The sequence below is a fragment of the Fukomys damarensis genome, unplaced genomic scaffold, assembly GCF_012274545.1.
Source record: "Fukomys damarensis isolate Sample0158 unplaced genomic scaffold, DMR_v1.0_HiC HiC_scaffold_39, whole genome shotgun sequence".
Classification (NCBI taxonomy): domain Eukaryota; kingdom Metazoa; phylum Chordata; class Mammalia; order Rodentia; family Bathyergidae; genus Fukomys; species Fukomys damarensis.
The window spans coordinates 80,959,983-80,985,563 of record NW_022900951.1 but is presented as its reverse complement, the minus strand read 5'-3'; the positions used below and the strand labels follow the sequence as shown (position 1 = coordinate 80,985,563).

Genomic DNA, 25,581 nt, shown 5'->3' with positions numbered 1-25,581 from the left:
CAGAGCTAATAAGTAATGATACTGACCACTTCTGCCCTAGAAATGGATATATTTCAGTCTTTTCAGGGTTCTTATGTTCTAAAAGTACTTTGATCTTACAAGTTTAGGCTTAAAGATATTCAGGGAATACCTTGTGGTACTTAGAACCACTAAAAAACAATAGAAAAACAAAATGAAACATGTTTATATCACCAATAATTACAGTCACGACTGATATATTGGTTAACCCCACCGTGACATCCATAGTGAAAGGTTATCCTGCCACTGGTTCATTTTATTATTTTCTTCCTCAAACCCTTTGTGGTATCTCATTCCAGATATCCTCACTGTCATCTTTCTCCCCTATGTCACTTCCTACTAAAAAAAAAATCTGTGCTCTGTCACAGCTTTTACATTTCAACAACTACTCATTTTATAGACATTACAAGTAAAACACATTGTCCTGAAAAGAATATTACAGTTGTGCTTCACGTCTGCATGCTCTATCATGTCAAAAGAGAGATCCATTAATTTACAGTTTTGTGCTCAATAGGGGAGCCAAATCGTATTCTACATATATTTAGTTCTCCAGAATGTAGCTTAATCAATATGACACCTCAAGCAACCTGAAACATTGAGGGCAACATAAAAGTAAGATTGTCAGACCAGGAAATTATATGTGTGCTGATGGGAATTTAATTGATTTGAGGCTGCAGAAGGTATATATATTTATAAGATTATAGTAAAGTCAAAGCTGAAAAGAGTCATACTGACATATATTAAAGGTAGTGGGGGAAAGAGAAGTCTATGCTTAGAATCCCAAGGCAGGGACCTCCAGGTCCTAATCCTTACAGGCTAACCATGAGCACTGCAATGATTTTCAGTAGCATTTGCTACCTTTGATTTTAGACATTTATAAAGTGAATGCCTCACACAGGAAAATCAGCAGCGCTACCTTGAGTCTACCTTTCCATGTCTGTCACAGCACCTGCCAAATGGCGACAGAGGGGGGCAGTTAAACAACTATTTGGTTTTGAGCGCCGTGGTTGCATGATTTAATACCTTGCTTTTCTAACCTCAAAGGACTGTTCTGAGGCTCAAATAAAATATTTGATATACAGATGCCATGAAAATTTTAAAGTGCTACAAAAATGTAAAAGTATTTTAAATTATGCACCTCTAAACATAACCAACAACTTGTACACGTTCTCCCAACCAAAGCAATTGGACTACTGAGCTTCAATTTCCAGTCACAAGACATGTGATTTTACTTAATCTGAATTTTTCAGAAGCAAAAGGAGCCAAAATTAAAAATTATAATCTTTTCAAGAAGGTACTAAGCCATCTAGAAATGCTGCGCACATTTTGTTGCTCGGCCATTTTTTTTTTTTACTGCTATGAGGATCCCCCAAATAGTTTTTACAGTGCAGACTAATGAAAATAATGGGAGACTTGAAACTGAACAGAATTAAATTTCAATCTATATTCTGGAAGGCTGTGTGTGTGTGTGTGTGTGTGTCTGTGTACAGACTTCCATATATGCTCTCAATCTCTTCACATGGTTTATAAACCTACTATTAATTACTACATTTTGGCATGTGATTAATATTTTGGTATTTGGAAATTCATATGATGCATGCCTGTGTGTATGTAGCAAGGAACTTCATCTGCATATTCATCTCTGGAATACCTGGGATAGAAAAAAGCGAGAATAGAATCTTATTTGCAACAAGAATGCTAGCGAGGATCACTGTAGGTCCCCAAGAGAACACTGTAGAGGACATTGTTTGATTAAATAAACATCCATTAGCAGCTCAATATGTGCCATATGCTACACTTATAGTTGGGAACACAGACATGAAAAAGAGATGCCTCATTTCCAAAAGTTCATGCATTCTAAAAGAGAGAAAAAGTGTCAGCTCCCACAACACTTAAGACTTACATTCGAGTATAAAGAACAGAAAATGAAAACTGTGCTAGCTCAGATATTTAAAGGTACTATTCTTCATAAGCAGCTGAATATTTCTCAGCTCCTTTCATCATTACCAAAATCAATGAAACATATATAGGAAAGCTGGATAGTAGTTCTTCTATAGGTATAAAGTGTTTGATAAATATTTGCTAACTTGGTAAATTAGTAAGATAAATCATTCCTTTGACTTTGCTCTCCTGTCAATCCCATCCATACTGATGCCACCCAGGTATCATACTATGGAATGTTAAAACTGGAAAAGACTATAGAGTCCAGAGTTTCTCAAAAAAGTGTAGTTCAAGAACTACTTATATCAGAAGCACCAGAGGAGCTTGCTTAAAATGCCTAGCTCTGTCCTCCCCCTTCAAGATAATCTGAATCAGTGTCTTGTTGTGAAGCCACAGGAAACTGCCTTTGCAAAAAGCACCTCAGGTAATTCAAATGCATGCTTATGTTTGATAATCATTGATTTAGTCCAAGCTCCCCACTCTGTAGAGGAAGAAGTTTAGTGCTATCGTGGTGGCGTGTCATACTCAAAGTTACAGAGCATGGTAGTAGAGTAGCAGGGAGTTGGGGAACTGAATCCTAATATAGCACTTTCTTTTACCCTGGGTACCCTCCCTTAACACATCTTTTCTGCATGAATATATTCCTCTTTCTCAGATTTGATCCTTAAGAGTCAGTGTCCAACACACCATAAATGCTTAGTAAAATAGTTTTGTTCTGTGTGAACTAAATGACTAATGGATATTTTGGGGGGAGGCGGGGAACTAAAAGTATAAAGTAACAAATATAAGGCTCAAGAAAAGAATACTGTATCCAGGAGGGTGATCTCTGTGATTGCTGACCCAAATGTTTAAAAAGGAACTCCTAAATGGAAAATTTTCTTTAACTGTGGGCTTTTGGTAACTAAAGAAACTGTATAGTGATATTTCCTATCCAAGGTCCTGAAACTACACTGCACACGCACTGTGATCTATTTAAAGAACCTAGTTCTGTTTTGTTTTGGTTTTTTTTTTCATGTTTTTGTCAAGTTTTCTATCAGAGGAAAGTTTTAAAGTAGGTGAGCTACAGGCATGACCAAAAAATAGTGGAAATTTTTCTAAATGGAAGTTGTTATGCCTATCCAAAAGATAGATTAAGTACAAACCCATTATCATGCAGAAAAAATATCAGGGGAGCCATTTAATTTTTTCCTTTTTCAATTACAAAAGTAGTGATTTTTGTAATTAACAAAATGATAAGTAAAGAAAAACCAATCAGCTCTCCTTTTAGCTTCTGGTTTTCACAAAATATATCAATTTAGGGACAATTTCTCCGTAATTTTTCTATCCTTGTATAAACCAAATACTACTATATATGTACCAAAGAAACACAGATACTCTTTCTTCTAAGATTTCTAATTCAATACCAGAGTCTCTTCTAATATTCTCTTTTTATATTTATTCCTGCCTTCCATGACAGTGAGAAATGAGTTCCAATTATTTTTAAAAGGTTTGCTCATTGTCCTAATAGGTAGTCAATTGTTCAACCTTGCCTAGGCTGCTATTCTACCCAGAAGCCTTCTAAGGGTCTTGGCCTCTGCAGGGCTACAAATCTTAGATTCTCTACTCACAATGAAACCAAGATACAGTAAGCTTGCCTCATCCCCCTATTATGTTCTCTTCATAGAGACCCTTACCATCTGTGTACTTTCTTCATACATACAGTCTATTGCTCCTAAACCCCCAACAGCAAAGGTTTTGCTTCTTGTTCCTAAGACCTTATGCTCTGCTAGCCTAGAAGTCTTAGTTCCCGATGGAGGATGGCTTACACCAGGAAGAACAACAATTCCATTGAAGTGGAAAGTAAGATTTCCCCTCATCATTTTGGGCTCCTCATGCCTCTGAGTAAACATGCTAAAAAGGGAGTTATGATGTTGGCAGGGGTGATTAATTCAGACTACTAAGGGGAATTTGGACTATTACTCCATAATGGAGAAAATTAAGAATATATTTGGAATGCAAGCGATCTCTTAGGATACATCCTAGCATTACCATACCCTGTTATTAAAGTTAGTGAAAAACTACAGTAACCCAATCCAGGCAAGAACACAAATGGTCCAGACACTTCAGAAATAAAGATACGGTCACCCTGCCAGGTAAGGAACCAAGACTTGCTAGGGTGCTTACTGAAGGCCAAAAGAATACAGAAGTGGTAATAAAAAAAGTACATAGTTATAAATACCAGCTGCAACTGTGACCAGGTACAAAAAAAAGGACTCTAATTGTTATAAGTACTTCTGTGCTATTTTGCTAAAATGCTTGTGTATACATACACATAGATTGAGCCGGTTTCTTTGTTTTCTTTCTTTGCAATAAAATGTTCATAAACTTAATATAATTTCTGAAGTATTATTAAATACACACACATATATTATAATGTTTAAACTATGGGATGTTATAAGACCAAGAATTATGCAAAGAAAAAACTTGACTTTCATTCTAGGGAGATAATTAGGGTGTTTCTATTTGTACCTAAGACAGTTGTATCATGTTAGGCATAATTATGCACTTCTTATTGTATTTGAAAATTAAATATGGTTTAAGGAGACGTATCCGGTTGTCAAGTTGACAAGGGCTTATTGTGATCGTTAACTACGATGTGTCAACTTGATTTGAGTAAGAACCACCTAGCAAATTAGTAAAGCTCTGAATGCATCAATGGATAATTGACATATAGGTTGCAAACTGAGGAGAGAAAACTCACCCTGGATGTAGTTGGAACAAACCAATTGGCTTGTAGTCTGCACAGAATAAAAGGGGAAAAAAAGAAGGAAGTCTTCATTTTTCTTCTTTGGAGGAACTTCAGTCTTCATCATTGCCTTTAGTCTTCCAGCACAGAAACTAGTCTTCCAACACAGATTTTTTGGCAAAAGACTTTGGCTTTTTTGTTAGTCCACATTTGTAGAGCATAAAGAATACATTCACTGTGGGGAGTCGGAACATATACCATAACATATCTTAATTCTATTTAGGTCCCCTTCATATCCCCTCCTATCTATCTCTCCAATTCTTAGTCTCCTTCCCATTTACAAAAGATCTATTTCCTTTTTTCCTATTGTCTGTCTTCCAAAACAGACTCACACCAGACTCTGCAGTGAGCTGCAGGCCCTCGACTTTCCACTAGGTCCTCCAGCTCTCCAGTGTACAGATGACCATTTTGCATTCTCCCATCCAATTCTGCAGGCAGCCATTGTAGGTCTAATTAGGAAATCCCTTGTATAATCATAGTATAAAATATATCCCTCTAGTAAACCCTAACTTCACTGGGATAGTCCCTGATGCTTCCTTTTCCATACAGTTCTAATTCATGACCCATCACTTCTATAACTTGTTCTTCTTCAACTTGCACTGAATCCTTCTGAAAAAAACACAGCCCTAGATGAACGCAATTGTTCACTGGCCCCAATTTAATGCCTGACTACAGTTTGAAAACACTACACTTATAAATTCATGATCTCCATCATTTGAACTTTCAATGCTGCTTAGATATTCTTTTGTTTAGTAATTGCCTCTTTCTTCTAAGCTCCAACATTCTTGTCATCTACTTTAAATTTCCTTCCCAAGTATTTCACAATTCACTCTAAGCAAATGGCACTGCCTACTACCTCATAGAGAAAACAGAAATAAAATGAAGGCTTCCCTTAACTCTTCTCCCTAAACCTATGCCATGTACCCACCCATACTCTTATATTCTTCTTTCTCTTTGGTTAAAATCCTTATTACTGTCTAATGTTAATCTTTCTGCCCATGAGCATATCTGGAGGACATGAATTTTCTAAACACAGGACCTAGAAGAATTAATCATAATCTATAGAACATTAGAGTATTAAGAAAATAAAGGAAGGAGGAGAGAAGGGGCACAGGAAAGCAGGGGAGGGCAAGAGAATGAAGAGTTACAAAGTGAAACCTAAAATTAAAGTAAAAGCCCAGAACATGTGGAAGAATGGAGCCTGAGATGTATGGTGAATGTTTGAAATGCTTACAACAAGGAATGGATGGGAGGGAAAGCTAAAGGGGTTAAAAAGTTTTCCAACCATAGCAGTAAGCCAAAGATTAAGATATACATCAGGCACTGGTATGATCTTCACTAGAGGAATTCAGTCATATATATTTTGGAAGAGAAAAAAAAAGTCATTAAATTGTATCAAGAATACAAGATTTTCTTGACAAGTTTGCAGACAAGATAATGAGTCTAGATCTTGATGAAAATGTTATCAAAAGGAACATATTTCAAAGTTTAGTCTGGGTAAGAAAGGAAACAAAACTATAAAACAGTAACTAAACTCAACTTGACAATAACTTCATCTTAGGTTCCAAAAGTTTAAGAGATGTTATTTCATTATCCCTTTTGATTCCAAAATGCAGTTATAGTTGTATGAGAAGACTGTAATTACCATCTCTAAATAACATTTTGGCTTTGTGATTAGTACGGATCTTGGTACTAATAGCTTAGAATATTTTTATTAGTACATGTTTATAGTATATAATTTTTACATTCCTTGTGGAGAATTGGAACATGTACATATCTTAATTCCCTTTTTTCATTGCTTTTCCTTTTCACTTCCCTCTCATCTCTCTTTCTTCCCTTCTTTTTTTGTACATGTTTGCAAAATATAATGTTTGTAGGGTGTGTGTATAATATATTGGCTTGTGGAGTTAGTGCATGTACATAACACATCTTAATTTCTTTGTTCATCCACTTTCCCTCCCCTCCAACTCTTGGCCCGCTTCTTGTTTGAGAAAGATCTACCTCCCTACATCCTATTAGCTATCATTTATTTTATTCTCTGTTTATATTTTGAGTTTCTCATATAAGAGAAACCACACGGTATTTAAGCTTGTGTATCAGATTTACTTCACTTAACATGATGGCCTTACAGTGAATCCAATTTCCTACAAATGACTCAAGTTTTTCTTTATGGCAAAGTAGTATGCCACTGAATATAAATGCCAATTTTTCTTTATTCATTTATTGGTTGATGGACATATAGGCTGCTTCCAAGACTTAGGTATTAGTAATTGTGTTGCTATAAACATGGATTTGCATGTCTCACTGGGATGAAGTCAACTTATTATTTGCAGATAACACGATCCTCTACACAGAAGACCCCAAAAATCTACCAAAAGATTCTCAGAGTTAATAACCACATTCAGTAATATAGAAGGATACAAAATCAACACACAAAAATCAGTAACATTCCTGTGTATTAATAATGGACCCACTGAAAAAGAAGTTAGGAAAAAATATTATTCATGATAGCACCAAAACAATTAAATACTTAGGAATTAACCTAACTATAGAAATGAAAGACCTCCACAATGAAAACTACAATACTCTGAAAAAAGTAATTGAAGAGGACATCAGAAAATGGAAAGATGTTTTTCTGTTACTGGATTGGCAGAATCAATATAGTCAACATGGCTATACTTCCAAATTAATATAAAGATTTAATGCAATCTGAATAAAAATTTCAACAGCATTCTTCACCAAACTGAAGTAAACAATCCTAAAATTTATAAAAAATGAGAAGACACATGGAATAATACAAACACTCCCGGGTAACAAGAGCAAGAGGGAGGCATCACATTAGAAAGCTACAGTGATGAAAAACAGCATGGTACTGGCATAAAAACAAACATGAGGATCAGTGGAACAGAATAGAGGATGCAGAACCAATCCCCGCCACATTCAACATTTTGATCTTTGACAAAGAGGCAAAAAACATACACAGGAGGAAAGACAGTGTCGGAAAAAAACTGGCTATGCACATGCAGAATATTAAATATTTCACCATGTACTAATCTAAAATTAAAATGGATTCAAGAACTGTTAAAACAGAAACACTTAATTTGTTGAAAGACAAATTATATAAACCTCTTCAAGTCATAGATAGGCATAGGCAAAAACTTTCTGGACAGAACCCCAGTTGCATAGTCCCCAGAATCAACACATGGGATCACATCAAATTTAAAACCTTCTGCACAGAAAAAAAAAAAAATAACAAGTAGAGCAAAAGGACAACAGAATGGGAAAAAATTTTACCAGCTATTTCTCAGACTGAGGACTAATATTTAGACTATATAAATGATGAAAAAATTAGATCCCCCAAAATAAAAAACCTAATGAAAAAATGAGCTAGTGAAATGAATGGACAGTTCACAGAAGTACAAATGGCCAATAGAAATAAGAAGAAACGCTCAACATCATGGGCCATTAGAGAAATGCAAATGAAAACTACTCTGAGATTCCATCTTACCCCCAGAAAGAAGAGCAGTCATCAAGAAATCAAATAATAATAATCCTGGTGAGGCTGCAGGAAAAAAAAAACACTCATCTGCACTGTTGGAGGGAACATAAACTATTTAACCACTTGGGAAATCAGAATGAAGATTCCTCAAAAAACTGAAACTAGAACTTCCATTTGGCCTAACTATTGCCCTTCTACATATCTTCCAGAAAGGACACTTTTCTAAAAAGAAAAAAAGACAAAATTAAAGAGTTGATTAGGTTTACATCTGTGACTCAATATGAAGCTTTTACTCATTTTTTAATATTATATATTTTTGTGATTATAGGAATAGCATCTAACTGTAGAAAATGTGAGAGTTATACAAATGATAAAAATTGACCTGTTACTATACTTTGTAATCATGCTTAAATGAATGGTTTTCAAAGCCAATTAGATTGCCTTGTTTTTTACCCCAGAAGAGCTGTTTATATAGTTCTGTAGCTTTAGGTAAATTACTGAATTTCCCTATGTCTCAGTTTCTACTTCTAAAAATAATAAAAATACTACCACATTGGTGTGTAACTGAACTACAGAGTGCTTGCCCACCTTGTGTGGGGCCCTGGATTCAAGCTCCAGCAGCACAACAAAAGTAAAAATATTACTTCCCTCCCTGTTCATAAGATAATTTATAAGGATGAAGCAAGTTTATACTTATAAAGTGTTCAGAACACAAGTTCTAAATAAATGTTAACTGTCATTATTTATGGTCACAGTCCTTGATCTAAACTCAGTATCAAAAGCATCTATTAATGGGCTATTAAATGAGACCTATGAAGTGGTTGTCAGGGAAATGAACTTTTCCATTTCTTAAAGAACAATAAAACATGTATTTTGCTCAAGAACATTTGGGCACTAATCTGGCTTTCTTTCCCCAGATAGGGTTAAATATGGCCCTCTTGTTGCTGAGTTTGGATCAACAACCAGGAAAGCCTCTTAGTAAACATCTCCCAGAATGGAAGGTAGACTGTCATCATAAGTACCCCTCTACCCTGTCATTGGTGACAAAGATGCTAAGTGTAAAGAATAAAAAACCTTAATGGTGCAGGGGTGGGACACAGAGGTCGGCTATGATTTTAGTTCTGGCTAATTTGTGCCCTAGTCAGACAGGGGTATTGGCAACTACAGATCCGTAAGGAACTAGGGTAGTAAGGAACTAGCAGAGTAAGATCATGCTAGGATATCCTGTGTCTGCTTACACTTTATAAAGCAGTAATACATTTAAGTAATACATTGTCCTTAATTAAATCAGGAAATTATAGTGTATGGTTGTTTTTCCACCAATCCATAAGCCCTCAAAAACACTGCAAGTATTATGCGAGATGTGATCTGAAATAGTATAATAATTTTATGTGTATATGTATAAAATATACATTTTTATGTGAAAAATAAGAGTCCAAATAACACTGTTTTATTTGGGGAAGGTTCAATGACAGTATATTTTGGAGTAAATACAGATATCTATCTATGAAATACTACAATTATTTCCTCCAGTTTTTCATTTCTTCTTTTGCATGTTTTACACATATTTTTAATGTTCATGTAAATTAATATGTTTTCTTGATCACCTCTGTTCTATTTTTAGAAAACATTTCCTTCATTAATTTTATTCTAGTTATCATATGCTTCCCTTTTTACATTTAATCCTTGAATTCTTTTGAAGTTTGCATTTAACTTTGACTAGCTTATCTTGTAAATTATAAAAGCATACTACCTGCAAACATGAATTAAGCACGAGTTTTTAATACCAAGATAAGCATTTTATACACATTATATCATATATGCCTTTATTTTTGCCACCATAAATGCAAATAATGATTAAAACACAAACAGATTTTTTTAAAGAAAACTTAAAACCCTTTAACCTATAATTAATCTTTTGGTGAATTTTTATATATTTATAGATTTGCACAGATGTACAGAAATACGGAAATTAAATTATGTTGTTTGTAAAGCAACTTGTCCACTAAATTGTGTTTATGGATATATTTCCATATAAAAAGGTAGTTCTACATTATCCTTATGTGTACAAAGTAATTAAATGAACTGGCACATTCCAATTGATATAGTCAATTTATTATTACAGCCATTGAGATTGTTTTCAAAGCTTTGGTACTATAAGCAAAGACCATTCTTGTCTATACATCTTTTAGTACTCACATTAACTTTAGAATTCTTACTAAAATTTTCAATTCATAGAAACCATCTTACATTTTTATACAGGTTGTCAGCCCAATCTCTGGAAATGAACCAATTTAAATGATGTATGAGATCATCCATATCTCCCTAGCCTTGACAAAACTTTGTTTTTGTTACTCTTTTAAACTTTCTTCCTCTGATATGTGAAAACTATTAGTTTTTATTTGTAAAGTGAGTTTGGTATTTCTTCTTTTGTGAATATTTTGTTCGTGAATTTTCCCCATGTTCTGTTTTTTCTTTCAATCTTTTTTTCTTTTTTTGGGGGGGTACAGGGGATTGAACTCAGTTCCTTGTGCTTGCAAGGCAGGCGGTGGAACCACTGAGCTAAATTCCTGGCCCCCATTTTTGTTAAGGGATTTATTTTTAACTGATGTGTAGAAGTTCTTTTCATATTAAAAGTATCTAACCATTGCTATGTCATATTTTCCTAGTTGGTTGTTTTTTAAAATCTTGATTATAGCTTTTTTGCCTTACAGATTTTTGATGGTTAAATTTATTAATATTTTAATTCAATTTTCATTAAAAAATTGCAAAAGCCTTCTAATCTGTAAAATTATATTTTTAGAAAACAGAACATTTTGAATATCTATCATTTTTGAATTTTTTACATTTTAATTTTTGATTCAGCTGGAATTAACTTTAAACAGTGTACACAGATACAATACCTTTATTAAATCCCTTTAATGGTTAGTCCTGTTGCATTAACCACATTATTGAAAAATATATCTTTCCCCTTTAACCCATGGATTTGAGATGCCCCTTTATCTCTTATTAAAATCCACAGTGTACTTGACTCTTTGGACATTGTTCTATGTATCAGTCTGTTTCTATAAAAATACCACTGCATTTTATTTATTGTTACTTATAGTCCATTTGATATGTGGAGGACGAGTTGTTTATATTTTTCCCTTCATAATTCCCTCTGGAATTTACTTTTAGGTCTCCCAAATATAGACAAGGTTGTTCCTATAATGTTACTAACTGATTTGCTTTCTGAGACGGGAAGGAAGCAGCAGCACTATAGTACTGAGAACATTAAACGACTGCATAAACCCATGAAAGGGTTTGCCTTTGTGAACATGTTTCTGGTGGAAAAAGATGTTGAGAATTCGAATATAGTAATGCCAGTAGAAATTCCTGTGGTGAAGGGAAGGCTCCATAGTTGCATTTTTCAATATGATAATCACTAGCCACATACAGCTACCACAGAATCTACTCAGACCATCACGGTGTCTATAGTGTTGATGACTTCCTTTGAGGAGTAGGTGTGAACACTAATTTGTTTTTACCAAAGTATACAATCACTTAAACCATAATTTTGACTCATTTTGCCTTCCCAGCTTTCCCCTTTCTTCCCAAATAGCAAATGTTTTGCAATAAGTCAATCCACTGAATTATATAAGGCAAAACATTTTATGAAATATGTTTTAAGCAAAATTGCAACTGTCATTTTATATTTCATCTTTTTACATGGTTAGTTTCTTCAGCATATGACTTCTTAAGGGCATCAGTAAAACATCAGTGAGTGCATCTGTGGATCTATGTTCCAGGTGGGTAATTTGCACTATTCCCTAGGTGATGTTCACACCATCAGTTCACCCTGGTAAGCAGCATAAGTATCTATGGACTCTGTTGCTGGTTATTGGCAAACAAAAAGGTACTGTGCATTTAACGAATGGTTTCAAAGGAATTTAATTGACAAATAAAGATTCAGACATGATTTTGCCTGTAAAACCCACAGTTCAGGGGCGCTCCATAATCCCCCACACCTTACCTTTACTTTTAGCCTCCGCAGACAGCAGATGTAGTGCTGCAGAAACTCAAGAGGGCTCACTGCTCAACCTCAGTTAAGGCAGCTCAAAATACAGACAGAGTAGCTATACTGTAAAGCTGGTTTTATATCTCAACCCTACTGCTCTGAAGGCCTGGCATTAGTTTATTGAACAGAAGCACCTATGGCTTGCCGCCACTTAGGTAGTTATGGCTATAGCTTGCCCCTACTTCCAACTAGCTGGGGCTAGAGTAAGTAGGATCCTCTGATGCTGTAGCCTTTTACCTGCATTAAATATTTTCTATTTAAATCACCTGCATCTACAGTGGATAATTGCAGACTGTTTAGCCCAGGGCAGGTGGAAGATTGGAGTTGTCACACAGTGAGCAGGCAGAGCAGAAGTGAAGCCATTGCATCAGGTTAAGCCACTGAGAGGTGTGACAATACTGATCCTACAGCAGAGTTTTCTCCCCAGAGGAAAAAAGTAGAAAGGGATGAAGGTGGGTACTTTGGCTGAAGCTCATGCTCAGAGATACCTAGAAATTCCACTTGAAATCCCAAAGTAATTGCCAAATTCTTCTGAGGAAGCAGGGAGCACTAGGAAGAGTAAGAATGTGTTCTGAGCTCCAAGGCAAGGTGGAAGCCCAAATACCCTCCACCTGGAGACAAAGAGCCCAGTGGCTTAGCACTGCATAAACAAAAGTACCCTCAAATCCTCAGGAAGATCCTGTCCTATAAGGAAGACTGGGAGAAGGGCCTGTCAGTAAATGACTCCCCGACATCTCACAAACTCTTTCATTCCCAGGAGCCTTCTCCCATAATTGCCATCATCTGCCCGAGCTGTGAGATGTCCACTGAACTTGCAAAACCTCTAGAACATGTAATTTCTTTGCTCCGTCCTTTACTTTAGGTCTCTAGCTGCACCACTTGTTCAATAATCTACAACCTGGTTCCCCTGGCCAAGAAAAAAATATTTCTGTTTCAAAGGTTACACAAGATGAGATTGAATGTATTGGTGTACAGATGCTACTTCCCCCTTCAGGGACAAGATGCTCTTCTTAAATAGATTCCCCCTTCAAACAACAATAAAAGTACCACTGGTGGGCACCAGGTTAGCATTCAGCAGAGAAGTTGTTTTCCAGTACTTCTGCCCACTAGCATCTTCTGCGGGTAGTGTGTGGGGAGACCTTATATACTTATTTACTAAAGTCTCCCACAAAGTTCCTGGGTCACAGAAATGAGGAAGGGGTGGCCGTGCGGACCAGGAAAAAAAACCCATAGAACAAAATTATACATAACATACCCTTTCCTGGTCTCCCTGCCAAAGCATTTTTCTTAACTCTAATATAGGCAAATCAAGCAGGTTGCTTGACTCGGCGGCTCACAGCAAGGTGAGACACTTGCAGGTGACTGTTCCTCCTCTCCCTTTCTGGGTTTCCATCACAAGGACTGTGAAGCGCAAGTGGACTCTGGTCGGTCCTCAGCCCTGAGCGACAGTGAGCCAAGAGTCATTCAATCTGGAAACCCCACACAAAGGGCAGCAGAGATTTTTGCATAGAAAAGGGTTATCTTGCGCTCAGCAGGGCTGTCATTTAGGCTTTCAGGGAAGAAAATTAGAGATTGTTCCAAATCGCCAGCGCTCTACTACATCTGGTGCGCCATGGGAATCCCCGGGAGCAGGAGCACATGCCTGGGAACCCCTTGCTGCTCCACACTGGAGCTGCCTTGAACCCCATCCCCGCGGAGAGCTCTGCTGACCGCTAGCAGAAAGGTGGGGAGTCAGAAGTGCCTATCAGGAAATTGTTTTGCAGGCTGCAAAACCTGGGTTAGCTACAGAGACCACAAAGATCCTGCCAGGGAATGCAAAGCACCTGCTCTGCCGCACCTGAGCAATCCAGCAGGCTTCTACCAGGAAAAGAGCCTCTGGCCTTGATAGCTCTGTAGCGAAACTTTCTGAGAGAGCTGAAGGGAGAGAAAGCAAACCAGCAAGTTTCCTGGCACGGGTACTCAGGCTGCAGATCTAGAGCCTCTGCTGGCTTCGGTTTGCCTTTTCCCAGCTACCACCTGAGAGCTCAACGCGTTCTCCCCCAGGCCTGGGGAGCCAATTCTCCGGTTCTGCAAGCGGGTGTTACCTGAGTCTTGTAAAAAAAACCAGCAAGGTCCAGCAAGTCTCAGGCGCGTGATTCCAGGTCCAAGGCGAGATGGCGAGCCGGGTTTCCGGTGAATACTCAGGCTAGGATTTAGCGGGCGGTCAGAGACTGCCCAACGACGAGCAGGGCTGGAGAAGATAGTGTTTTCCCCAAGCAGCAGACAGAACAGCTTAGCCGGTTTCTCAGCCCCTAGTCGCAGCCAGGTGGGATACCCTGAAACTTCTGTCTGCCTAGGGAAGATTTCTAGAGTTCGACGGAGCTTCTGTGGACTCTGGGGGGAGCTCCAGAGAGAGCGGCTAAGGAGAGTTCTTAAATCATTCCGCCCTTTAGTTGGAATGTCAGGTGCTGCCTCTGCTTAGTGACTAGACTTTCCTAAGGCTCCAGGCTCCCAACCTCCTTCGCTTTGGAGGAGCCTTGTTCCAGCAGCACTTTGCCTAGCCCAAACAGTGCAAGCAGGAAAGTGAGCGCCTCAGCCCGTAGCCTTCGCGCCCCTTGTGAGGCAGGGACACTCCAGAAAGAAGCCGACCCACCACCTCACCCAAAAGCAGCGGCAGTTGTGAACTCTGCCTGCCTTTCTCCCTCTTGTGCCGCTCCAGCGTTTCCCGGGCACCCTCCAGCCAGTGCGCAAAAACTCACACTCCCTAGCTCCAAAGAGCGAGCGACTCCTGGGAAGGGAGCTCCAGGCTGTCCTCACATCCTGCCACTGCTGCTTCCATCTCCAAAATACGTCTGGAGAAGGGGATAAGAAGGTAGTGGAGACACCAGGAGCCGAGTCTTCGTTGCTAAGAGTTTGGTTTCTCCTGGCTGACTGATTGCAAGGGGGCTAGGTGGGAATTAGAACAGCTCTGGCGCATCAGGGACAAGGACTCCTCCTCCTCCACCTCCTCCACCTCCTCCACCTCCTCCACCTCCTTCTCCTCCTCCACAAGGCTGAGGCAGGAAGATTGCTCCAAGTTCAAGGACAGCCTGCATTACAGAGCGAGACCCTGTCTCAAAAACAAAGTCATCGCTTGTCTGAGATTTTCTCTCAGTCTGTACCCTACTGTGCTTTCTCTGAAGATCGGACACACCTGAACTTTAGGTCCTCATCCATGTCACTGATAATCCTCCTCCTCCTCCTCCTCCTCCTCCTCCTTTTCCTCTTCCTCCTTTTCCTCTTCCTCCTCTTCACACCGCTTTGGATTTGGGAGCTCAAGGGGAAGGGACAAAGTAAGGAGAGTGGAAAAAACTACCAACCCCGTCTCCCATTCCCTGGTTTTTAAACGCGCTTCTCTTGCCTTTCCCGGGAGAAGGAAAGCACGACCCGGCAGCGCCGTCTAGTGTCCGTACCAGAGTAGCCTGGGATGCAGGGTTTGAGGGGAGTGTTCAACGGAGTGCATATAAGTGTGGGAAACCACAAAGGCACCTTTTCAACTTTCCTGATCCTCAGTTTCAGCAATTGAACCGGTGTCTAGTTCACCTAGTTAGTTCCCCACAGGCCAGAATTTAATGTTTTAAAGGCACAAGCCACATATTTTTTTATGTATAACGCAAGCCCCCCCCCAGTACTAAAACCATTCTTTTTCACCCCTCCCATGTAAAAGATCTGTAAGTCTTAAGGTTCCCCGATTCCAGTTCCACCAGTCAAAAGGCAGGCACGAAAGGTACTGGGACCCTGGTGTGTGTTGGGGGTCGGGGGAGGGACTCACAGCTAAAAGTGGTGATAGCTTCTGCATGTCTGCACCTTGCCAGCCATGTCCCTCTGATCACTTGTTCTCCTCTCCGACATCCTGCAGCCAAACTCCTCTCTGTAAGTGGAACAGGGATAAGGGATTATGACCTAGGAACCTTCAGGGTCTAGATTACAGCAATAAACAGTCCCATTCCACCTCAGGTATCTTTTAGGCTAAACCCTAGGCTCTTGGGCGCTGAGCTGATTAACACACTTAACAGGATTGCTTATTTAACGAGTCTGTTGAGTTCTGTGTGCCAGCATTTGCTGCTACCCTGAGCTCCTATTTTTCTTTCTCCGAGCCTTCTCCAGCTGTTTTCCTGAGCTGCTCCAACCTTCTGCATTAGCCACAGGGCTTGCAAAGAGGAGGTGGACACAGCACACAGTGCAGACCTATACCTTTACAATCTGCTTCCTTGGCCCCTTAACCTCCGTTCACAGTCCACACAACTTCTAAGACTGGAGCCTGTGTAAGATTAAGTTATTCTCCCACTCACACCTCTCTTGCCAAGATTATGTCTGTTTTCTTTTCTTTTCTTTCATTAATTTTATTGGTACATTTTAGGTATACACTATAGTCACATTCATCATTAGGAACTCGTACCTCTACATAATGTATCTTATTTCTTATTTTTGCCCCATTCCCCTGCCCTCCCTTCACACTCTCTACCCTTCCCTGTTAAAAAGACAGTTTTCCATGTTTTTCCTTTTCTCATATATTTTCTTTTCACTACCCATCAAACGTCTCCTATTCCCTTAGACCTTTTCTTCCTATTACACAATATCAGTTATACATTTTTATTCTTATTTACACTTTTAGTTTTTCACAACAGAGAAACGATTCGGTATTTACACATGTGTGTCTTATTAATTTCACTTAAGATTATGGCCTCAATGTGCATCTACTTAGCTGTAAATGACTCTAGTTTCTCATTCGCTATAGCTGAGTAGTACTCCATTTTATTAAAAAACTGCATCTTCTTTATCCAATCTCCAGTTGACGGGCAATTGGGCTGTTTCCAAGTTTTAGCTATTACAAACTGTGCCACTATAAACATGGATGGGCATATAAAACTGTGATATGATTCTTTTAATTCTTTTGGAAAGATACCCAGCAGAGGGATGGCTGGGTCAAATGGAACCTCTAATCCTAGTCTTTGAGGTATCTCCATATTGATTTCCACAGTGGTTGCACCAGTCTGTACTCCCACCAACAATGCACTGTATGGACCATCCCACCCCATCAAATCTCACAAAATCCCACCTTCTATCATGGAAAATTACTTCTGTTTTTGGAATTAAAACAAGAAATTTAGAGGTGTCTGATGTCAAAGGAAATGTCTTCTAGTTTTTGTTGTTTATGTGTATGGAGGCAAAACAGGCTGTATTGCGAATGAGAGCATAACCTGCAGTATCTGCTTTGATTTAATAGTTCTTCTTTTTAGATAAAATCATAGAGGCATTGCCATACAATCTTCCCCTGGCTATAGAGTTGATACAAGCTTCCCTCTACCTGTTTGCTTGCCATGTGCAACCCTCATCACAACCTCCAGCCACCACCATAACTTCCCAACCTCCCTCCACCCTTGTGTCTCTATTACCCTTATTGACTCTCAGTGGCAATAACATGGGGTGGAATCCTCAGAAAAATACCATCTCCTCAAGATGTATCTTGCTGGTTCTCTCACTGGTGCATACAGTCTGCTCTTGAATGTAGCACCAACCTTCAGACCCTTGAAACTTAGCTGAGCAAGAGGGATGTCATGAATGAGTCCATCTGGCCGAAACACAAAAATCTTTCACTTATATTAGCATGTTAAGAAGTCAGAAGTCAGGGTGAAGTGAGCTAATTCAAGATACTAGCCAATAATATCCATAGGCAAAGTGTACATTAGGCCAATAGGTACATTTTTATAAAAACATAAATTTAAAAAACCTGGTCACGTCCCATTGATACCTCCTTTCATTATCTTTCTATATCCAATTTTGTTTAACTTCATTACGATACCCAGAGACCTTGTATATTATGTTCTATATTTTCACTCCATTCAAATTTACCCTTCTTTGTACCAACGGTTCTTTCATTACTCTCTCTGCAGATAATGGTTTGTATTCCAGTCTGATTAATACCTAGCTAATCTGGCTAACCTGTCTGTCCAAGGTAACATCACTCTGTACCAGAGACTTTAAGAAAACGTTTCAAAATTGACACTTTAAGGCACCATAGCAGTCCAGTAGTTTTTCTCTAGAAGAGAGAGCTGCTCTTGGTCCCATCAAAGATAGCTGCTTGTGTGGACAATCTTACTACACTTTTTTATGGTTAAATGATGTGACTCAAAGGAGATGAGGATATGGGAATAAATGATCCAAAAGGAATATAATGCCGAAAACTGGAGAAGAAAGCAGTGCCCTTTCAGCATACCACTTGTTAAGACTTCACTGTTTAGTATTTTATTCCTTAAAGTTAAATCAATGGAACAGCAGCATTGGAGCATGACCTGTAAGCTTGTTAAAATGCAGAATCTCAGGCCCAACCCACAGGCTTAATGAATCATTACTTGCTCTTTAACAAGATCCCTAGGTAATTTTGCATACATACACATTAATACTTGAGAAACATTTTCAAGAAAATCTTTCAATTATGCTAGCCTCAGGAAAAAATGAGGGTAGTGGTTTAATAACCAAAGGAGGGAGCTAATAATGAGATCATGTCCAACAATGAGTACTTAAGAATAAGGCCATGGTTATGTTTTTAAAGTAATTAGGCCCCATCTATTTCATAAACCAAGTACAATCATCAAATTATGGTTAACGACCCTTCTACTAATGGCCTTTTTGCCCAAATGCTTCAGTTCCATAAAAAACATAGGTGAGAGTATTAGCATAGCTTATACAACTCAGTCACTACTGATGTACAAACAAATAAATTCCCATGTCTCACTAGAGTAATTTCTTCCTAATAATATTAAGAACATTACTGAGTTCACAAACTCTTGGACGCTGAATATATGCTCAGTAATTACTAATAAAAGGAGCTGAGCTGGACATGGTAGCACATGCCTATAATCCCAGCACTCGGGAAGCTGAGGCAGGAGGATCACTGTGAGTTTGAAGCCAGTCTGGGCTACATAGTGAGTTCCAGGTCAGTCTCAATGACATAGTGAGACCCTGTCTCAAAAAACAAAAAAGAAGAAGAAAAGCTGATAACCATTTACAATGTTGAAAGAATGACACTGGAAAAAATCACCCCAATACAAAAATGGGCAAATAAACATGCTTTTAAAAAAAAAGCAAATGTAGATAGACAGACAGACAGATAGATAGAGAGAGAAAAAATGAGAAAAAAGGAAAAAAATAGAAACAAAGTCTTTGTAAATTAGGGAAGGGTGAAGGGAGTGAAGGGAGGGCAGGAGTATGGAGAAAAAATAAGAATCAAGACACAATTGCCCATCAGTTAGAGACTGGCTAAAGAAGATGTGGTTTTTCTATAAAACGGAATACTACTCAGCCATAAAGAATGAGAAACTAGAGTCATTCATAGGAAAATGGATGCATATTGAGGTCATAATCTTAAGTGAAATAAATAAGTCATGCATGTGTAAATACCGAATAGTTTCTCTGGTGTGAAAAACTAAAAGTGTAAATAAGATCCAAATGGTATAATTGATAATGTGAAATAGGAAGAAAAGGGCTAAAGGTATAGGGGAAGTGGGAAGGATAGGGGAAAGGAAATAAGGGAAAAGAAAAAATCACGAGAAAATAGAAAAACAGAAACAAAGTTTTTGTAACTAGGGAAGGGAGGAGGGGGTGAAGGGAGGGCAGGGACTAGGGGAAAAAATGAGAACCAAGACCCGTCATGTAAAGGTACAAGATCCTAATGATGAATGTAACTGTACTGTATACCTAAAAAGTACCAATAAACTCAATAAGAAAAAAAAAAGAACCAACACATAGGTAAATGTACAAGATCCTAATGATAAATGTAAGTATATTGTTTGCTTTAAATGCACCCATAAACTTAATGAGAAAAAATCCAAACTATAATGACAAATGAATGTTCAAAGTATACAGTATGGGTGAATATGTGAAGAATAGATTGTTTCATTCAGTTAGCTGGACTGTAAACTAGTGCAAGCACTTTGGTGAGCAATGTGGCAATATCTATTTACATTATAGATAAATGCATAGTCATATATTCAAAGATATTTCTGGGTGAGTGATCAGTAATTGGAAAGAGTGACTGTGTTTTTGAAGGGGAGGAACTTGGCAATGAGGGATGAGAGGCAAATTTGTGTTTCATGACATAGTTCAATAGATTGGATTACTGTTCCCAATTCTTCACACCATCATTCTAGAATTATGCATTCATACCCTTTACTTTGTGACCTTCTGTACCTCCCACTCCACTGAAGTTGTCCATGGTACTTGATCAAAGTAATATTAGAAAGCTTGATGTTAATAACTTGACTCTTAGTTTCTAGCATCCGCCAGCAGTCCTGGATAGCTCTTGTTGAACAACATAGAAACAACTAAACAATATAGTACACTTTACATTTAGAAGTATTCAGAATGGGCATCCTCATGATGATTGGATTTGGAGCTACGCCCCCTCAGAAAACAGGAGCCATGTATTGGTTCCTCCCAAACAACATGGCACTACTGGATTCCACCAGTGGAATCCACTACTGACATGTACATCTGCCGTTACCACCATTCCACCTCCCCTAGATAAAAAAGATTTTGTATTTAACTTTAAATAAACTAATATAAATATATTTAAATCAGTAAACTAATGTTTAAAGAAGTAAAGGAAGCTATGATGAAAATGTGTAATCAAGTGGAGACCCTAAAGAGATGTATAAATTATTATTATTATTATTATTATTATTTTATTTTTTGTGGCACCAAGGATCAAACTCAGGACCTCGTGCTTGCCAGACAGGCATGGCACCACTGAGCTATATCCCTTCCTTTTTTGAAATGTATAAATTTTTTAAAGAAGGAAGAATCAAATGGAAGTTTCAATGTTGAAACCACTACACTTAAGCAAACGGATTGATGCCACGCTAATCCTGGCAGTCTGGATGGGATTAAAAGGGAAGAAACATGCCACGAAGGTCCCTTGTTATTTTTGCTGTCTTCAACTGCCATGATCTGTTGCCCCCTGCCATGTGCCACCCTGCCATGGAGCCAGCTGATTATGGACTGAAAGCTCTACAAACTGTGAGCTAAATAAACCCTTTCCCCTTTAACTTTGGATGTTGGGTATTTTGTCTCAGCAATGAGAAAAAGTAACTAGGATATCAGTGAATACAAGCCCACTATGTGCTACACACTGTATGTAGGTGGTGGATGAATATAGTAGTGAATAACATAGACAAAAATCTCTGCCCAAGTGGAACTTTAATACTGGTTGTAGTAGAGAATAGAAAATAAAATATAATATATAAGCCAAGGATGTAATATAGCAGAAAATTGTGCTATGACAAAAGTAAAGCTGAATAAATGACATGGAAAAGGCCAAGAAGAGTGTAACTTGCAATAGGTTGGTTCAGGAAGGCCTCCCAGAAAATGTAATATTTGAGGAATGTCTTAAAGAGGATTATGGAAGAAGTCCATCCTGTATCTGGGACAGTGTTCCAGGCAGAACTAATAGGAAATGAGACAGGAACATGACCAATAAGCGATAGCAAAGGGTATGGTAGAGACTAAGTGAGAGTGATAGGATTCAAGATCAAAGAATTAATTAGTGAGATGGCTAGGGAGTCTAAGTATGAGCAAGAACGTTTGGCAGAAAGTTATATATTTTATGAGAAAAGGGGACCATTCATCATGATTTGTGACCTAGAATCTCTGGAAAAGATGAAAGAGTGAAAGGCCTGGAAAAACGGACTGGGACCAAATTGTGAAGCACTTTAAATGTCAGGCTAAGATTTTCATATTTAAATGCGTTAGGAAGACAAAGTTTCATAGCTATTGGTCTTCATAACCCAGAATCATAAAAAAGTACTATATGTCACCTGCTGGTTCTTTCTTTCCCGCCTCATTTTGTTTTCCTGTGTAGGCCCTGATGTAGGCAAGCAGCAGAATGAAGAATCATAAGGTGGGTACAGATCAGTGATAACCATTGTGTCGGCTTTCCCCTCTCCCATCTCAATCTTTGATTCAATTTGTAGTTGGAAGGAGATCCCTGCCTAATATCCACAGCTTTATTTAACAAAACTAATTTCTTGTTTTACCACATTGTCAGGAAATTTCTCCTTAAATCTCATCTGAATACTTAATCTCTTGTTTGTTCCTTAGAGAGCCAGGCAACTCTTCCATCGACTTGGGTTTCTAAGAACTGTTAACAGCAACAACAACAACAAAATCCTGAGACTAAAAATCCTCTATTACCCACAAAAAGGGAAGTCAATATTTATTTACTTTTATAATTACCAAGAAACCCCTTGTCAAAGGAAAGTCAGATATCACTAAGCATCAGCAGATTCCCCAAAAAGGGTAAAGTCATTTATAAATAGCTTTCTAAATCAATTTATTATAGTTTGGGTTTTTATCACACAAAGAAGAAAATCCTCCGCATTACAATAAAAGAAAATTCCAATCAGAACAAGAAAGGAGCAATCTAGAGCTTTAAAAAGTACCTGACACTTCGGGAAATGGTTTTACTACATTAGTAGCCAATGTGGTCTGTCTCTATAATGAGGCTTTAAATTGGCCTTGGAATTCAAACAGCAATGCTGTAGGTTAAGGTTTCTGGTTTTGACCTGAGTAATTTTAAAATACTGAGAAGCTGAGGCAATCAATCTTGAAGAAAGTGGCTCCATAAGGCAATAATTACTACCGTGTGTTTCTAGATCAACACTCTTCTACAGAGTTATAGCAGTTGAAACTGTCAGCTGTCACTTCAGATCATTTGTGGCACAAGAAAAACTGCTCTCTATTAATACGCCCTGGCAAAATCATGTGATTGTATGGCATCTACTAGATCATCAGAGAGGATTTCATGTTTCCTCAGTATCAATTTACTGTCAAGTATATGGCACTGCTGTCTTTGTTAGTATTTGAAAATTGTCATATGCATGCTAACTTTTTAGTGATCAGAATTCTGGATTAGCCAGGACATTACTGTCCTTAGACATACATGATAGTTAATACTTGAGCACAGTAAGAATAATGTATTACTAGGAATTATTATAAAAAAAATACCAAGGATAGCTTTATCACTTCATATCATGGACAGATGGTCTCAGAATCTGTTCAAAACTTAAAGACAAAGATCTTTTAACAAAATTTTAAAGTCCTTGTTCTAAAAGTATCTATTTTTTGAGAGCTTAATTTTAAAATTTCAAGAGCCACTTAAAACCCCCAATAAGAACTTTTCCCAACACCCACTTTACATTTGCTTTCAATATGAATTTTTACTTCTTTGAATGTAAGAATCTAGGTAGGGATATGGGTAACTATTTTTTATTTCTTGTGAAGTACCAAAGCAAACTCACACTTGTCAAAAATATCACTAATGAACTTTCAAAAAATAAATTTCACCTTTTTGAACTTCCACTGAATTCTAGTCATATTAGATCATACACATTGAAACAAGGCACTAAAACCTTATTCAGAAAATATGGTAGGAATCAGAAAATCTGAGAAATTTTCCTCTCCTTTTGAAAGACCAGCTCTAATATTTATCTATTCTTCATTTGATATCTGTGTTTTTCCCCCTCTCTAAATTGCCTTAGGAGAGGTAAAGAATATTGTCACCTGATAAGGATATATTGTAGAATAATTTTAAAATTGTCTGCAAAGCACTTAGAATGCCTTGGAGATAAATACCAACTATTTACTATTGTAGTATCAGTGATAAGCTAAAAATAGTAATCAGACACATTCGGTAAAAGTACCAGGTTAACACAAAATGCAGTCTTTCACAGAAGAACACATGAATTGGGATGTTTATATATTTCTTTCTCTTCTACCCAGTATTGCCACTCCATCATGAATTACTGTGAATATCTGTTCTCTGGTCCTGTGAGTCAATTTCCTTATATAATGTCCAGGACTCAACTTTGCTTCTGCTTTTCTTGCGATCACAAGCTCCAGAAACAGTAGTGATGCTATGAATTTTCTCCAAATCAATAAAATCATTAGCAATCTTAAATATTTCCAAATCATTCAACTAGCAGGTATCACTAAGCATAATTTTCTTTTCATATGCTAAAACTTCATACAAGAATGTTGATATCTTTTCAGCACTTTAAAACCTTTTCCACTTTATATCATCATTCACTTTTAGTGAGGATTATGGCATAAAATGGTACAATTTAAGTTATATATCATGTTATTTCTTAGAGTCATCTATTTTTTACCTAAATTAAGAGATTATGAAGATTGGAGTAAAATAACCTAGAAAATTTGAAATATACAACAAGGTAAAAATTGTATTTAATAAACCTTTTATTTATATTTTAATTTTAAATGCACAAAGTGGTACCACTAAGCATCCTTTAACTTTTTATAATAAATCAGTTGTACCTTAATTATAGTTATAAAGTAAGTGCATATTAATTATTCATAAATTTCCACTGCAAATTGAATTTTGAAAACTAGCTTTATTTTTTTATATTCTGGTCTCATTTTAGCCACTAGGGGAAAATAATCCATTTCAAAGCCACTATTAATGTAACACAGTTGGCAGACTTTACTCAGAATAGCTTTAAGATAAGACAGAATGAAAAAAGAAATAACAATGGAGTGGAATATAGATCAGATGAAAACGTGCTTAATAAAAGGATAAGAAATGAGCTCTCAAAAATTTTTGTCATTGCTTAAAAGAGAATTTAGACCCCCAAATGTGTTAAAATTTGGGGGGTTTTAATGATTTTGTGATTTTTTTTAGAAATTTAACTCAGTTTGATAGCTTCACACTAAGGATCTGCCTCTTAGTCCCTTTTATTGCCAGATCTGTTGTACTCTTTATTCCTGGCCTTCTAAGGGCTTTGTTGAGCACAGAACTCTCACTTGACTCCTACCAAGTTAGTTATAAAGAATTTGCAAGTGTGAGTACCATGAATCAGTGATCTGACAGAAACTATGGCCCCAACCCAGTAAAGGCCACAGCTTTATCCCTCTGATCTTCATTTTATGACACAGTAGAATTAGAGATGAGAAAATGGCCTTCTTTAACCCCTCTCCATAGAGTCAATTGTCGTGCCACTGCATGGCTCACACCTGGTATCACTAGCCAAGCACAGAAATCTTTACGCAAATGATAAGTTGGATTCTGCTCCTATTTTCTTTTGGTGCCCAGTCCTCAGAAACCTAAGCTGTCCCCTTACTGCCCAGGAATCTCCATCTAGTCACTTTACAGGGCATTCTCTTTCTCACTAGCATACCCCACATTTTCAGCCTTTCCCTAATCCTCTAAAGCTTCAAACTTGACCTTCCCTTTACTCCATCCTTGGACTT

General features: G+C 37.7%; 1 protein-coding gene across 1 annotated transcript in view; it reads right to left on the bottom strand.

Moving 5' to 3' along the window:
- The window catches only part of Il1rapl2 (interleukin 1 receptor accessory protein like 2), a 1,183,927-nt gene extending 1,168,722 nt beyond the window's left edge, over positions 1-15,205 (bottom strand). The window contains exon 1 of the mRNA XM_010619716.2: positions 14,385-15,205. The gene's annotated coding sequence lies outside the window, so the exon portion shown is untranslated. The remainder of the gene's footprint in view (positions 1-14,384) is intronic.
- Between the last annotated feature and the right edge of the window lie 10,376 nt (positions 15,206-25,581).